The sequence below is a fragment of the Canis lupus genome, chromosome 13, assembly GCF_011100685.1.
Source record: "Canis lupus familiaris isolate Mischka breed German Shepherd chromosome 13, alternate assembly UU_Cfam_GSD_1.0, whole genome shotgun sequence".
Classification (NCBI taxonomy): Eukaryota; Metazoa; Chordata; class Mammalia; order Carnivora; family Canidae; genus Canis; species Canis lupus.
Genome location: NC_049234.1, coordinates 38644689 through 38659840, shown reverse-complemented (window position 1 = coordinate 38659840; position 15152 = coordinate 38644689). Strand labels below are relative to the sequence as shown.

Below are 15152 nucleotides of genomic sequence, written 5' to 3'. Positions count from 1 at the left end.
ATCCCTGGGTGGCGCAGCGGTTTAGCGCCTGCCTTTGGCCCAGGGCGCGATCCTGGAGGCCCAGGATCAAATCCCACGTCGGGCTCCCGGTGCATGGAGCCTGCTTCTCCCTCTGCCTGTGTCTCTGCCTCTCTCTCTCTCTCTCTGTGTGACTATCATAAATAAATAAAAATAAAAATAAAAATAAAAAAAAAAGGTAACCTTTAAAAAAAAAAAAAAAGAATAACTGTATTTACAAATGCCAGCAACAACTAGACAATGAAGCTTTACGAAGCCATTTATAGTAACATAGTATCCAAAATCATCAATGTCTAGGAATAAGTCTAACAAAAGAGGCACAAGACTCATACACAGAGAACCACAAAATAACAGGACGCACCGTGCTTGTGGGTCACAAGGCTCAGAACTGCCAGCCTGTCATTTCTCCCCTCTTTGAAGGTCCAACACAATCCCAACCAAAATCATAGTAGCTGGGGATCCCTGGGTGGTGCAGCGGTTTAGCGCCTGCCTTTGGCCCGGAGCGCGATCCTGGAGACCCGGGATCGAGTCCCATATCGGGCTCCTGGTGCATAGAGCCTGCTTCTTCCTCTGCCTGTGTCTCTGCCTCCCTCTCTCTCTCTCTCTCTGTGACTATCATAAATAAATTAATTAATTTAAAAAAATTTTAAAAAAGAAGAAACAAAATCACAGTAGCTGTATTTGGAACTCACAAAACTCATTCTCCATTTTATGTGAAATGCAAAAGGCCAAGAACAGTCAGGACAAGGTTAAAAATGAACAAATGTGAAATGCTCATGCTACTCTGTAACAGAACTTAATATAAAGATTGGTAAAACTCTCCGGTATTGGCTTAGAGGCAAATGCAACCAATGCAACAGAGGAGAGTCCAGAAACAAACCCACTAAGGGAAGACACTCAATTTGTGACACTGAAGAGCAGCAGAAAAAGAACCTTTTCAATAAATTGGACTGGGTCACTTGGATAGCCACATGAAAAAACAACTCATCTTAACCCCTACCCCAGGTGTGCTGCACATTTAAATGTTAAAGGTGAAGCCATATTCTACAGACTGGACACCAAAGCACAGTCCACATATCACAACTTGACCACACCACACTTAAAAAACTTTTGCTCCACAAAAGACCCTGTGAAGAGGGTGAAAAGCCAAACTAGTGACCGGACAGCACGTCTGCAAATCACAGGCCAAAAAGGACTTCTCTCTGGTTCACATAAAGGACTCAAAACTCAGCAGTAAAAAACAAACAATCCAATTAGAAATTGGGCAAAAGGTGTGAGCAGACATTTTACTGAAGAGGATATACAAATAGCAAAAAGAAAAAGAAAGAGAAAGAGAGAAGAAAAGAAAGGAAAGAAAGAAAGAAAGAAAGAAAGAAAGAAAGAAAGAAAGAAAGCAAGCCCATGAAAATCTTTGACAGCATCAGCCATTAGGAAAATGCAGATTAAAACCACAGTGAGAGGGCAGCCCCAGTGGCGCAGCGGTTTAGTGCCGCCTGCAGCCGGGGACCCAGGATCGAGTCCCACATCGGGCTCCCTGCATGGAGCCTGCTTCTCTCTCTGCCTGTGTCTCTGCCTCTCTTTTGCTCTCTCTGAATAAATAAATAAATAAATCTTAAAAAAAAAAAAAAAAAAAAAGACCACAGTGAGGGGGACACCCGGGGGACTCAGCAGTTGAGCGTCTGCCTTTGGCCCACAGTGTGACCCTGGGGTCCTGGGATCGAGTCCTGCATCGGGCTCCCCACATGGAGCCTGCTTCTCCCTCTGCTTGTGTCTCTGCCTCTGTGTGTCTCTCATGAGTAAATAAATAAAATCTTAAAAAAAAGAAACCCAAAACCCACAGTGAGGCATCACTGCATACCTATCAGAATGGCAGGGGTCTCATACGTTACTGGTGGGCACATAAAACGGTGCGGCCACTCTGGAAAACAGATCAGCAGTATCCTAAAACCACTGAGCATGCGCTCACCACGTGACCCAGCAGCTGCACTCTCAGGCATTTGTCCCACAGAAATGGACATTTACATCCACACAAAAACTTGTACGTGAACTTCACAGCAACTTTATTCATAAGAGGCCCAACCTGGAAATAGCCCAGGCCTTCAATGGCAAGTAGTTAACCAAACTCCGGTCCACCCACATCATGGAGCACTCTTCAGGGATGAAAAGGGTCATCTATGGATCACACAGCCTGGATGGCTCTTGAGGCCTAGGCTCCTCCCTCACAGCCACCCGCTGCATGATTCCACTTATACAGATCCTTGATGTGGTAAGATTGTGGGGTGGGGCGTGCGGGCAGAGGAAGGCGGTGGCCAGGGCTGCACAGGGCAGCACAGAGTCCTTGTCATGGAGCTGTTCTTTCACTTTGACTCTGATGGTTACACAGATCTACACGGTTAACAAGACTGCACAGAAATAAATGCACATAAAACTGGTAAAATCTGGGATCCCTGGGTGGCGCAGCGGTTTGGCGCCTGCCTTTGGCCCAGGGTGTGATCCTGGAGACCCGGGATCGAATCCCACGTCAGGCTCCCGGTGCATGGAGCCTGCTTCTCCCTCTGCCTGTGACTCTGCTTGTGACTCTGCCTCTCTCTCTCTCTGTGTGTCTCTCATGGATAAATAAATAAAATCTTTAAAAAAAAAAAACTGGTAAAATTTGAAAAGGTCAGTGGAATGTGTGCAAGTCAGGGTCCTAGATGCCTTCAAGGGACTGGCAACTTGTGCAACAGGACAGTCTCTCTGAACTATTTCTTACAACTGTAGGAAAATCTACAGTGGCCTCAAAACTGAGTTTCAAAATAAAAGGAGTGAAAAAGGAAGGCCTAGTGTAGGGAATGGTATTGGCAATATATAACTAGCAAGTGATCTAGAAAGAACTACAAAAAAGCGAAAGGAACCCTTCCACCAAACACGGCAACGGGCCAAGACCGTCTGCTACTGCCTCACCTCATCCACACGCTGCCACACAGGGGCCCCAGGCCCAAAGGCAGCAGAGACTCATATTAGTACACTCCCCGCCAGTGGAGACCCATGGTGGGTAAGGCGCAGAGCAACTGGGAGCACCCCAGACTGCCCATGGTATACGTGTCCCCCACTAGCCACCCCACTGCAGGCATGACCCCGAGGGAGATGCGCCAGGGTCCTGAACTGAGCTGCTCCAGGGGCATGGCTACACAGGACGCTCCCAGGGCAGCTGGCCACCTGTGCTGTGGGCTCAGTGCTGTGTCCACGTCCAGCTCCCTGAACCTTCAGGAAACACTGCTCAAGTATTAAGGGCATGAATGGCTTCCCAAGCACCTGGCCTCATGGGCAGTGGGGAACCACCAGGATCATTCCAGGAGCAGAATGGAAGGGATCAGCTGTCACATAACTGCCACTTGGCACAGCATCAGAACGCACTTTCAGAGACCAGCCCTACGAGGCTAGAGGGATTATCATCCTTGCTCACGGCCCGGGTGGCACAGGACTCCCAGGAGAGGAGCCATATCCACAGTTTCACAGCTGTCATTCCAGGTTCACATGTGTCTCACAGCCAACACAGGAATGGGGTTAATGACCTCCTACTCCAAAGGGTCCTTCCTCCATGCCCTGATCTCTCACAGTGCCGTATGCCTGTCCCTCTGTCCTTCTGCCGGCCTCCTACCATCGGGTCTCAGGAACCCCTTATGGGCAGCCCCTTGGTGGACTGGACTCTAATCCTGCCTACACTACTGCCTGGGACCTCCTACGGTCCCTCCGACTCCCCTGGGCCCAGCCTCCACCTCCCAGACACCATACTCCCAGGAGCATCCCCAAGAAGGGAGTGCCCGCCCTGGGAACGGCCCTGGCACTGGCCACCCGGCTCCACGGTTCAGTGACCCTGCCACCACAACCGTCACCAGGGCAGACCTCGGCTCCAGGAGGCCTGCCTCTCCTGCTCATCCATTCGTCCATTCGTGTCTTCTACAAGTAGCAGTCACTCAAGGGAAGGGCGGTAGATGGTCAACACACCCACGAGGTGCCATCTTGTGGGCAGCAAGGAGCATCCAGTCCAAGCGAGGGCCAGTGGCAAGACTCTGAGGGAAGACACGAGAGTTTAAGAACCGGGAAGCAGGTGAGAGCAGGAGTGGGGAGGCCCACGGCACCGCGGGCCTGGTGCCCACCAGGTCTGCACCTTCCACAGCCTCCCGCCTGCCGGCCTGCTCCAGCCAGGGCTCCAGCTTATCTCTGAACCGCAGCCTGGGACCAGAACCCAAGGCCCCGCGAGGCCGAGCTTCACCAGCAGGCCTGCTCACCACCCGGCCAGACACCCGCCCCCCCACCCGGCCAGGCTGGATCTCACATCAGTCCTGCGAGCCCAGTGCCTGGAAGGACAGGCTCCCACGCAATTCCCCAGGGTGTCGGGGTCCCCTTTGAAAGCCCTTTATGGTGAGGACTGATACAAACACAGAAAGCGCAGAAAAGGACACCGCGAAGGCCACGTGGGAACCACCCACCCGCGCGTGTCCGTGTCCACGCAGGTCTCCTCTGCGCACATCCACACGCGACTTCCACACGCAGACGCAGGGGTGTGGCCGCCCCAAGGTGCGGGCTCCAACCCACTCTCCCCGTGGGACACCCAACCGGCCTGGCCACACCGGTAAAGGCCATGCCCTGCATGGGCAGTGCCACCACCGTGACAGGTCCACAAAGATTCCCGACTCCGTTCCCCTGCGCCCACACGATGCAGCACTACCTGCGGTGGCTCGTGGCCAGCTCGTCTCTAGCTCTCCGGCCCTCGACCCGGGCCCAGCCGCCGCCTCCCTAACACCCCATGGGGGCCGCATCCTTCCCGGGGGGCCTCAGTGTTCCAACGACTCCCGTTACCCTAGAGCCATAGAGCCAGAAATCGAGGCTATCCTGGTTTCTGACCTACAAAAATGCACTCTCACTTGGCTCAGTTACAACTGCCAGGTGATGGGTCCGTGAGGGGATCTGCGGGTGAGGGCCCGGGGCCTCGCGCGGGCACTAGTCAAATGCGTGGACCACACAAGGCACGGGCCACAGGTGGGCTCCAGCAGCAGTGCCCCCAAGGGGCCGGAATCTGGGACGGCCTCTCCCCAGAAATCAGGAGGCTCCCAGCCTCCTCCCCCATGTTCTTTTCCTTTGCCATTCCGCTCCAAAATAAAGCTAATAAACAGCAAGGTGCCAGGGGCCTAGGCACCCTCATGAAAAGCCAGGCTGGAGGCATCTCCATTTGAAAGGAGGCTCATCCCTAACTGAAGAGAAAAGTCCACACTAAAAAAAAAAAAAAAAAAAAAAAAAAAGGAAAGAAAAGCCCACACTGTCCCATTTATGCGTGTCAGCCTAGTTACCCCAATAGGCCAGGACCCCATCATGTAGATTTGGAAATTGAGGTCTGTCTGGTACAAGGCCAAAACCACAAAACTGTAATCCTGGATCTGCTTGGACTCAGAATGTGCTCCCCAGCAATGACCCTGGGCACGGAACAGCACTGAGGAAAGCGGGGGGCGGATGTAGACAAGGGACGCGGACCACACAGCCTGAGAACGAGACATGTGCGGGTGCAAATGACCAACTGAGCACCCAGGTACCCACAGTGAGGGGCGTCAGAGAGGAAGGCATTCATGAGTACACCAATCCCTGCAAGTTGCAGGGAAGGGCGGTGGGAGCCCCTGAACAGAGAGGATGGCAGAGGAGGTGTCCAGGGAACGATGCAGGTCAGGAAAACCCAAAGACACGACAAAGGGGACAGGTAATACATGAAGCAGCACAGTCCCTGAGACCCGAAAGCCAGCCAGGAGTCCCGTTCCCCTAGGGGTGCAGGCCACTCAGAGGAGGAGGCACAGCTGTGGTCCGCCTGGCTCTGCAAACAGAAGGACCGAGGTCGTCTCCAACTTCTGCAGTTTTGCAGTGCAGGATGAGGAACCGCGGCCCCGAGTAGACGCGGCCTTCTACCAACCTTGCGGTGAAAGGTGACGGCGTTAGGATACGGATCCTGACGACTTCAGTCCTGAAAACAGGACTCAGAGAGCCACGTACCAATGTTCACATCATTCACACTAGCTAAAGAGCAGAACAACTCAAATGTCCACGGGCAAATGAAAAGATTAACAAAATGTGGTCTCCACACTCAGCCGTAGGAAGTTAGTTCTGCCCCACGCCGCAGCGTGCGATCAAAGGACACACAGTGTGCGATTCCACTCACAAGAGGGACCTAGAGCAGGTAAATTCACAGACACACACAGACTGGAGGTTGTCCGGGGCCGGGGCCTGGGCGGGAATTGTTTAAAGGGGACAGTTTGGTGTTTCAGGTAGTTGAGAGGTTCTGCTAATGGACACTGACAGGCTGCCCAATACTGAATTGTTCCTAAAAATGGTTACAATGGTCTATTTTATGTTTTTTTTTTTTTAAAGATTTTATTTATTTATTCATAGACACAGAGAGAGAGGCAGAGACACAGGGAGAGGGAGAAGCAGGCTCCATGCAGGGAGCCCGACGTGGGACTCGATCCCGGGTCTCCAGGATCATGCCCCAGGCTGCAGGCAGCGCCAAACCGCTGCACCACCGGAGCTGCCCTGTCTATTTTATGTTATGGACATTTTATCACAATTATGGGGGAAAAGAGTAAAGGCACACAGGTGACAAGAGGCGGGAGGCTCCAGCACCTCTCCTACCCTCGCAGGAGGCCGGGCTGGGCTGAAGCAGGATGGAGATCCCGCAGGCAGAGGGAAGCTGCCTAAACAGCCTGTTTGCCACAATCATGTGACTGGCAGGGAAGCTCGTACTTTCACCCTAAGACCGTTCTAGGCTTCCTGTGAGATGTAACAGGTAAGTAGCTCATACTTAACACTTTTTTAAATGTTTTTTAAAGATTTTATTTATTTATTCATGAGAGACACAGAGAGAGGCAGAGACCCAGGCAGAGGGAGAAGCAGGCTCCACGCAAGGAGCCTGACGCAGGACTCGATCCCGGGTCCCCAGGATCGCGCCCTGGGCTGAAGGCAGGTGCCAAACTGCCGAGCCACCCGGGGATCCCCCTCATCAGAGAATTCTAACTCATTATTTTGAAAACTGTAAACTAAGAGAGAACGGGTCACCTTTCTTTTTAATCCTCTTGAGAGATGTTTTTGTGTTTTGTTTTCATCACCGCAAGTGTGCTCCTTAGTCCCCAGCACCGTTCACATTTCCTCCCACCCAGCTCCCATCAGGTGACCATCTGTTCTCTTCTCCTGTATAAACTGTACCAAATACCTGATGTGGTAAGATTTTTATTAATCACAAGAAAAGACACCTGGACATTGTGCCACACAATGGAGGAACAATCATCTTATATCAAGTAGTCTTTTTAAACAATAAAAACTAAATAGAATCTGATTAAAGTTTGATTCAACTACCAGTCTTTGGAAATATGGAGGACAGAGAACACATCATATGGCATCACAGAGGTGCAACCAGAAAGTTCCATAACATGGGAAACTATAAAAACAAGACACCAAGTTTCTTCAACAAATAAACTGCGGAAGAAAAAAAAAACAATGGTTGGGGAACCTGTATGTTTAAAAGGGTAAGAGATATGTACCTTTTTTGGATCCAGATTCAAATGAATCATAAAATACAGAACAATGACATTTATGAGACAACTAGAAATTTGAACACTAATTATATTAAGAAATTATAGTTAATTTGTTCAGGAATTGTGATATGTTTTTAAAGTGTTCCTTCTAGGGATCCCTGGGTGGCTCAGCGGTTTGGCATCTGCCGTTGGCCCGGGGCGTGACCCTGAGTCTCAGGATGGAATCCCACGTCAGGCTCCTGTATGGAGCCTGCTTCTCCCTCTGCCTGTGTCTCTGCCTCTCTCCCCTGTGTCATAAGTAAATAAATAAGTAAGTAAGTAAGTAAGTTCCTTCTAGGGGCTCAGTTGTTAGAGCCTGTGGCTCTTAATCTCAGGGTTGTGAGTTCAAGCCCCATATTAAGGGTAGAACTTAAAAAAAAGTATCCCTTCTAGAAACAGATACAAAAATACTTACAGAGTAAATAATATATTTGAAATTTCCTTTAAAATAATATAAAAGATACAGTTGGGGCTCCTGGGTGGCTCAGTCAGCTAAGTGTCTGCCTTCAACTCAGGTCATGATCCCAGGGTCCTCGGATCGAGCCCTGCATCAGGCTCTCTGCTCCGTGAGGAGTATGCTTCTCCTTTCTCCCTCTGTCTGCCCCTTTCTCTCTCTCTCTGACAAATAAAATATTTTTTTAAAGACTTATTTATTTATTTTATAATAGACATAGAGAGAGAGAGAGAGAGAGAGAGAGAGGAGGGAGAAGCAGGATCCATGCCGGGAGCCCGACGTGGGACTCGATCCCGGGACTCCAGGATCGCGCCCTGGGCCAAAGGCAGGCGCTAAACTGCTGAGCCACCCAGGGATCCCCTAAATAAATAAAATCTTAAAAAAAAAAAAAAAGACATAGGTGAAACAAAACTGGTATGAGTTGACAATTGTTGAAGTTGGGTGATGAGTATGTGGGGAACACTGTATTCTAACTACTTGTATGGATGTTTGAAATTTTCCATTATCAAAGAGAAAAAAAAGTTGATTTCACTTGGGTAGACCATATGCTGGAACATAATTCAAGATTCAGTAACTTTATAAGAAATGAAAACAGGAAAAAAAAGAAAAAGAAATGAAAACAGAGTATGTTCACCAACCACAATGGAATTAAATTAGAAGTCAATAACAAAAATATATCTAGAAAAACTCCAAATATTTAGAAGCTTAAAAGTATGCTTACCCTACAGGCTAAGGTAGAAATCAAAATGGAAATTAGGGATCCCTGGGTGGCGCAGCGGTTTGGTGCCTGCCTTTGGCCCAGGGCGCGATCCTGGAGACGCGGGATCGAATCCCACGTCAGGCTCCCGGTGCATGGAGCCTGCTTCTCCCTCTGCCTATGTCTCTGCCTCTCTCTCTCTCTCTCTGTGACTATCATAAATAAATAAAATCTTTAAAAAAAAAAAATGGAAATTAGAACATATTTTGAGCTGAATGAAAATGAAAACATACATATCAAAATATGTGAAATAGGGATCCCTGGGTGGCGCAGCGGTTTGGCGCCTGCCTTTGGCCCAGGGCGCGATCCTGGAGACCCGGGATCGAGTCCCGCGTCGGGCTCCCGGTGCATGGAGCCTGCTTCTCCCTCTGCCTGTGTCTCTGCCTCACTCTCTCTCTGTGACTATCATAAATAAAAAAAAAAAAAAAAAAAAAAAAATGTGAAATACAGTTAAAGCAGTGCTTAGAAGGACATGTTTATCTTTGATTGCTTAAGTAAGAAGGTCAAATCAAGGACCTAAGCTTTCACTTAAGAAGCTAGAAAAAGAGAGGAAAATTAAACCCAAGTAAGTAAAAGAAAATACTAATAAGAATAAAAAATAATGAAATACAAAATAGACAAAGAGGAAAATATTGAAACGAAAAGCTGCTCCTTTCAAGGGCTCCTGGGTGGCTCGGTGGTTGAGTGTCTGACTGTGGCTCAGGTCATGACCTCAGGGTCCTGGGATCCAGTCCTGCATCCGGCTCCATGTTCAGTGAGGAGTCTGTTTCTCCCTTTCCCTCTGCCTCTCCCCAACTCATGTGCATGCCAGCACTGCCACCCACTGTCTCTCAAATAAATACAATCTTAAAAAAAAAAACTGTTCTTTTGACAAATCTCAATAAAATTGATAAACTTTTACTAAATGATCACGAAAGGAGAAGACAGGTGCCTGAGTGGCTCAGTTGAGTGTCCAGCTCCTGGTTTCGACTCAGGTCATGATCTCTGGGTTGTAAGATCAAGCCCCACCATGAGTCCCACACTCAGCGGGGAGCCTGCCTCAGAGTCTCTCGCTCCCCCTCTGTCTCTACCCCTGCTCATGGATACACGCTTTCTCTAAAATAAACAAGTCGATCTTTTAAAAATATATAGAAGACAGGCAGCCCAGGTGGCTCAGCGGTTTGGCGCCACCTTCAGCCCAGGGCCTGATCCTGGAGACCCGGAATGAAGTCCCACATGGGGCTTCCTGCATGGGGGCCTGCCTCTGCGTGTGTGTGTGTGTGTGTGTGTGTGTGTGTGTGTGTGTCATAAATAAATAAATAGATCTTTAGAAATATATATACAGAAGACAAAAATTACCAATATCATGACTGAGAAAGGGGGGTACAGACCTTACAGACCAAAAAAATGATAAAATAGTAGTGTTCTGAACAATTTATGACACTAAATTCAATACTTTAGGTCAAGGGGCAATGAACGAGAGTCCACTGACCAAATCTGGTTACTGTTACCATAACTGAAGTTTTATGAGAACATAGCAGTACTCATTTGCTTATGTATTGTCTATGGCTGCTTTGTGCTACAATGACATAGTTGAGTAGCTGCAACAGACACCACTTGGCTTAAAAAATTTACCATTTGGCCCTTTATAAAAGAAAAATTGCCATATTTCACTTAAATAGGCAAATTATCTGAATGAAACAAATTATCAAAATGAACTAAAGAAGAAACAGAATAAAAAAAAAAAAACAAACCAGAATAGCCATATACCTATTAAATTAAATTTGCAGTGAAAAACTTTCCGAAAGGGACACCTGGGTGGGTCAGTGGCTGAGCATCTGCCTTTGGCTCAGGGTGTGATCCTGGGGTCCCGGATCCCAGGTCCCCTGCCTCTCCCTCTGCCTGTGTCCCTGTCTCTCTCAGGAATAAATAAATAACATCTTTAAAAAAATAAAAAATAAAAATAAAACCCTTAGTAACCTTCAATATGGGAACTAGAATATATTTAGCAAGGTTGTGAAATACAAGGACAATATGTTAAAATTAACTGTGTATCTCTGTACCACCAACAATCAGAAAATGTAAAATGTTCATTATCATTCACAAAATTATTATACAAAGTACGGGATACTTTCACACCCCCTTCAAAAAGATAAAGCCTAATCCACTTTTCCTTCATTATGGGTTGGACTTAGTTATTCCTAACAAACAGAAAACAAACCAAAAAATGTCAGAAACTGAATGAATAGAAAACAAGCAAACAAAATGGTCATGTATAACTTATGAGATTAGACCATAAGGCGATGCAGCCGCCTGCTTGCCACGTCCTGGATCTCTGCTGCTGGAGGAAATGAGCGGGTCTACCGTCTACGCAGTCTGGGAGAGGCTCAGGCTGAGAGCTCCTGACAATAGCCCGGGGAGGGCACCGCTTCGGAGCAGGCCCTCCAGCCCCCATCGAGCCCCCAGAAAATGCAGGCCTGACCATCCTGTTTGCAACCACAGGAGACCCTGATCCCTAAACGAGGGCCACCGGCTAAGCCACTGTTGAACTCCTGACCTACGGCAGCTGCCAGATAATGAATGCTGTTGTCTCAAGTCACTGTATTTTCGGGTGACGTGCTGCCCAGCAATGGACAGGCACAGACGTGAACACGGAGGAAAGGGAAGCTCCGTCAGATGGGAGCTGGCGGCCGGCAGGGGCCGCCCCGCTGCAGGGACTCAGCGCCGGAGCCTGCAGCGCCTCCTCGCTGCCCCGCCTCCTCGCTGCCCCGGTGGGAGGAAGGCCCAAGGCTCCCCGGCTTGCCGCGGCGCCCACTCCCCACTCGCGGACCTCACGTGGGCGCGGCCTCTCCCGGCTGCCCTTCGCGCCCCCTTGGCGCACACTCCCTCTCTAAAGAAAAAGAATAAAACTTAAAGTGAAGTCCTCTGGGGCGCCGGAGTGGCTCAGCTGGTAGAGCATGAGACTCAACCTCGGGGCTTGGGAGTCGGAGCCCCAAGATAGGCAGAGAGATGGACAAATAAATACATTTTTTTAAATAAGTAAAATTAAGTCTTCTGAGGCTCTAAATAAACCCCGGGGCGCCTGGATGTTGAGTCAGTTAAGCATCTACCTTCAGCTCAGGTCATGATCCTGGAGTCTCAGGATCCAGGGGCATCAGGCTCCCCACAGCAGGGAATCTGCTGCCTCCTCTCCCCCTGCACGTGCTGTCTCTCTCTATCTCTTTCTCAAATAAATAAATAAAAACTTTAAAAATCAATCAATCCATTAATCCCAAGTTTCCTATGTTCCCTAGACCAAGGTCAAATTGTGGGCCATTGTTAAAAAGTGTCCTAAAGACCCTCCTAGGATTCCTGAAGAATTTAACATAGTTACCCAAACTTACCTACCTGGTCTCTCAGATTTTTATTAATCAGGCCACATGTTATTTGTGAGGGCCAGGCCAAATATCGGATGAAGCTAGCCAGGAGGAGACATCCGGAAGGGGCTTTACAGAAACAAAGCCCTAACTTTGGGCAAGAGGCAAGATTACAAGGTGGAAGTCTCCACAGAGCAATGACGGGAGCTTTTCCCGAGCCTGTTGACTGGAACGAACTCCGGGCTTGTACACAAGAGCCTGATGAACCTGTTCATAATTACGATCCACTCCAAATGTCTTTAAAGAAAATTCTGGTCTTCCTTTAGAGGCTAGATCCACCCGGGGAGCCCTGAACTCCGTGTTTACTAACAGGCTGAACCGGGTCTTTCTGCTTTAAAGAGACCAGGAAAGAGCTAAGTCAATCTAGGTTGATCCGGCAAAGCACATCACTCACAGGCTAGACGAGTCAACACAGAAGAAAGACCAGTAAAATTCTTAATTTTCAACTCCAGACACGAAGGCCCCCAAACCAACCAAACCCCTCTAGCTTCTGCTGTTATTGCAAAGAGCCAGGCTCCGGGTAAGAAGGCTGCTAACCCGCTCGCGTGCTCCAGCCAGCCCCTGAGTGTCCTCTGAAGTCAGGGCGTGACCCCGGAGTCCCAGGGGCCCGGGATGGAGTCCCTCGTCGGGCTCCCCGCAGGGAGCCTGCTTCTCCCTCTGCCTCGGTCTCTGCCTCTCTCTCTCTCTGGGTCTCTCAAGAATAAATAAATAAAATCTTTTTAAAAATTAAAAAAAAAAAAAAGAAAAGAATGAAAACGTTAAGTATGGTGCTGGGCATGCTATTGCAAGTCCTTCTGAAGCCACTGAGACAGCGGTCTGACCTCTGGCTACTTCCACGCACAGGCTGCCCCATCCCCTTATTCTAGCTTGTACCTCAGCCAACAGTAAAATCATAAACATTTATACCAAAGGTTGGCTTGCCTTTGGGGTATTCTATGACTTTGGAATGTTATCTACAATGGGGATAAAATTTAAAATGGGTCCTATGTCCAAAATAGCATTACACGCTACACTTTGGTTGGCTGCTCTATTATTGAGTTTCCTGGGCATTCCACACTCGGCTCCCTGGAGGCCAAAGGAAATCACTGCTGCTTCCATCAAAAAATGCTGCTCTCGAGGAAACCAAGAGCCAGATCTCTGTCATAGTCCAAAGGGATGTTCTCCCAAAGGACATTTAGAACAGTTGACAAGAGATATCCAAGAATTGGCCCCAGAGATGAAAAACAATTTTGGAGGGGATCCCTGGGTGGCTCAGTGGTTAAGCGCCTGCCTTCGGCCCAGGGCGTGATCCTGGAGTCCCGGGATCGAGTCCCACATCGGGTTCCGTGCATGGAGCCTGCTTCTCCCTCTGCCTGTGTCTCTGCCTCTCTCTCTCTCTCCCTCTATCTGTGTGTGTGTGTATGTGTGTGTGTGTGTCTCATGAATAAATAAAATCTTAAAAAATAAAAAATAAAAACAATTTTGGAAATCTAGTAATTTGGGGCTCAATAAGAACTCTAGTTTGGACCAAATAACAATCCAAAAAAAAAAAAAAAACCAATCCAGCCCTACCAGAAATTCTAAAATTTGCATTAAACCATTGGTCTACTAACAGAATGACAGTATTCATGAACGAATATTGGTGGGGAAATAGAAAAGAAAAGCAAAAAGTGCCTATTTTGCTTTTCCCACCTGTCTGAAGTATAATCCAGGGAAACCTGTTCACATACGTGTGGATTTCTGACAGCTTTTCCCATCTAAAACTAAACACGTTTTAGTCATGGTTTGTATGTTTTTTCACTGGAATGAAGCTTTCTCTTCTAGACAGGTCAATGCTGCTTCTGTGACTAAAATTCTGTTAGAAAAGATTACCTCTACTCAGGGAACCCCTCTTAAATGTCTTGGTGACCAGGGAACTCATTTTACTGGTCAGGTGGCTTTGACAAATCCATGCTGCTCAGCAGTTTCACAACACTTTGACTACACACACCAACCTGGATCCTCAGGGTTAGTTGCACTAACAGCACTATTAAGACTTCACTGGCATAAAAAAAACAAAACAAAAAAGACTTCAGTGGCACAGTCTGTAGAGACCCTCTAAACACCTTGGCTAAAAGCACTGCCATCAACCCATCTAAATCTTGGATCCACTCCCTTGGGAACTCATAGATTCTCACCCTTTGAGGTAGTCACAAGACATCCAACGCACTTGGCTTCTCCCTCCTTTGACCCACAGTTGATAAAAGGAGATATGTTTCGATACTGTAAAGGCCTAATTACTTCCATTAAAAGTAGCCATGCTTTGGGCACTTGGCTGGCTGTCAGTAGAGCATGTGACTCTTGATCCTGGGATTATAAATTCAAGCCCCATGTTGGGTGTAGAGATTACTTAAAAATAAAATCATCAAAAAAAAAAAGTAACCATGCTTTAATAGAGCAACCTTTTCACAGTACTTTCGCAGGAGACAATGACCTAAAGCATCACACAGCAAATTAGATTTTATCTGTTGAAAAAGACTTTTCAACCTCTCTGAAACAGTCCTTATCAGGTACTGCTAATCACCCTTGTGCCACCAAACTCTGAGAAATAGACTCTTGGATTCATGAGATCCATCTAAAGAAGCAGGAGAGCCTGACTGGCCCTGCACAACACCTGGTAACCTGAAGGTAAAGAGCTCCCACAACTAAAGCAGACGACATCTGACAAGACAGCTTTCCCAAGACGTCCAGACTAGGCCCCTGGACCTTTTTCTCACTGTTGCTTCTTATTTCTCTTTCATGGAAAGACAAAGCCCTTGTCTGCATTTCCCAAGCTCTTACAAAAGGGGTAAATGAGGGGCACCTGGGTGGCTCAGCGGTTGAGCCTTTGGCTCAGGTCATGACTCCGGGGTCCTGGGATGATTATGGCCTTTTGGAAACAACCTCATCATGATCTCATGATAAATTAATTTTTCAAC

At 48.0% G+C, this 15152-nt stretch overlaps 1 protein-coding gene across 5 annotated transcripts in view; it reads right to left on the bottom strand.

The window, feature by feature from the left end:
* Positions 1-15152, bottom strand: part of PPP1R16A (protein phosphatase 1 regulatory subunit 16A) — a 35349-nt gene that overhangs the window by 13519 nt on the left and 6678 nt on the right. For 2 of the 5 annotated variants that reach the window (XM_038555856.1, XM_038555855.1), the window contains exon 2: positions 3904-4070. The exons of 2 other annotated variants lie outside the window; for them this stretch is intronic. The gene's annotated coding sequence lies outside the window, so the exon portion shown is untranslated. Of the gene's footprint in view, positions 1-3903; positions 4071-15152 lie in introns of those variants that run through there. One more of the 5 variants, XM_038555859.1, reaches the window with a different exon arrangement.